Source organism: Euprymna scolopes, chromosome 21 (assembly GCF_053919585.1).
Source record: "Euprymna scolopes isolate OS-2025 chromosome 21, ASM5391958v1, whole genome shotgun sequence".
Lineage (NCBI taxonomy): Eukaryota > Metazoa > Mollusca > Cephalopoda > Sepiida > Sepiolidae > Euprymna > Euprymna scolopes.
This window is the reverse complement of record NC_136502.1, coordinates 108,511,585-108,514,084: the sequence shown is the minus strand read 5'-3', so window position 1 is coordinate 108,514,084 and position 2,500 is coordinate 108,511,585.

The window sequence follows — 2,500 nt, the reverse complement described above, 5'->3', positions numbered from 1 at the left end:
CCACGGAGAGCAATTGACTTCAACTGATGGACCTGGTTTAGAGGCGGCAGGCTTTACACACACGTACAATGCAAGGCAAATTCTTTATTTCTATTTACTCATTTAAAACTACAGAAGAACAGTAGACTTACCGTTGATCCAAAGTCTCCCATTTAGAACTATAAGGAATGTGCTGCTTGATTTTTATAGTCTACAAAACACTTTGTGACCCGTTGGTTCAGTATTTGTAATATAAATTATTAGTTGCAATGCCGGCTGTAGCTGTTGTAACTTATTTTAATGTCAATGTAGTTAACCTTGATACTGATATCGTATCTGCATATGCGATATATATATATATATATATATATATATATATATATATATATATATATATATATATATATATATATATATATTTATATAAGATGGCGTGTCTATTGCGTAGACTTGGATTAACTTGAAATAGGGTGTTTTTAAGTTACCGATAATGCAAGAAATGGGATCAACTTTCGCATTGGTTTATTTAGCAGGAACCAGCAGGAAGACCCGACGTTACCCGGGATTGAATGATGATCAACGCATGCTTCACACTCTCATATTTTACTGTCATCGAAATCCGTGAAATCGATTTATTGCCTGCTCTAGTAAGGGACCCATCGTTGTGCATCGGGAGGAAGCTTCACACGCCTCTCTGCAGTGACTTAGTTCACAATATATTGTAGTCTACATTGCACTAAAATAACAGCAAGAGAAGACTTGATTCCAAATATTTCTCATATGTCATATTTCCCTCTTTGGAAAATAGGGTACGATTATGAATATCTCCAGTATCAGATAATCCTTATACACCGTGAAATTTATTTTATGTATGAAAACCATAGAGGGGAGAATATGAGATATATTTGGAATCAAGTTTCTCCTTGCTGAGATCATTTGAAACCATAGCAGCAAGTCTTTGTCTCTCCTCCATCAAGGCCAGAGGTTGTGGGGAGATATCAGATATTTTGTAATTCATATGCAAAAGTAGGAAAACAAATGACTATAACTGAAACATTTTATGCTGTAAAAATGTGACAAAAATAAACTCTGGATGATGGATGATCCTCTTAATGTGTGACCTTGAGGGCAAATGTCACATAGCGCACTACACAATTTAAGTAATTAGCTTTCCAACGAGCCTTCATTTATTAAATTCTGATCAATAGTCGCTGAGATTTCGAACTTATAAAATTGTCAAAAAAAGGTGGTATCACTCTCTCTCTCTTTATATATATATATATATATATATATATATATATATATATATATATATATATATATATATATATATATAAAGCTGAATGTGTGTGTGTGTGTGTGTGTGTGTGTGTGTGTGTGTCTGGTCACGAATAGGCTATGTATGGAAATAAAAAAATAAAAAATAAAAAAAACATTTACAAGTGTTTCTGATATAGATGTACATAAGAATACTTTGATAAGTATGTTTTAATTTAAATAGGGATGGTATAATAAAATTATGGGTCTGTGTTCGCGCCTGGCCTCCATAGAATGGAAATAGGCACAAACTTTAATAAAGACTTTTCATATTTATCTGCGTAAGTATAATTTGAGAATTATGTTTCAGTTTGAAGAAATATGGTATGATAAAAGTTTGAGGTGTTCGTTCGCGCGTGACCTCCATAGAATGGAAATATGTCACAAAGCTTAACAAGGTTTTTTAATATAGATCCACAGACTATTGTGATAAGTGTTTCAGTGTGAACAGGTATGATATAATAAATTATGGGATTTATCTATTTTATTTTTACTTTTATCATATTTTGCTTTGGTTTTGATACCCCCAAATTCGAAACTATCTCTTCACAACCCTTCCTTTTCATAACCTATCAGAGTCCATTTTTCTGTAGGCTGTGTGTCTGTCTGTATGTATATATATATATATATATATATATATATATATATATATATATATATATATATATATATATATATATTCGTAGGCAAATTGAATATTGAAATGATCATATTTATGGTTCTATTGAACGAAACATGTAAATTTACAGGCTTTATGAAAATCATAATACTATTCTATCGTTAAAATTTTATGATTATTGGGGGAAAAAAATATATTTTCAAATCAATGAAATATTCCCAAAATTGCCTACATTTGTATATATAATGTCATGCCAAACAAACTTTAGTTTTGCTGCTTAGGGATGAATTTTGCTTAGGATTGTTTGTGTATGGTTGTTTCCCCTGTGACCTTGTCAGTTCACTAATCTATAATATATATATATATATATATATATATATATATATATATATATATATATATATATATATATAAAGCTGAACGTCTGTGTGTGTTTGTGTCTGGTCACGAATAGGCTCCTATATGGTTGACTATTTTAAAAAACTGATTACATATAATGATAGAAGATGTATCGAGACACAGGAATTGGTATGTTTGATCTGGCAGAACGGTGGTTCATAACAATTGTGGGGTCTGCGTTCGCGC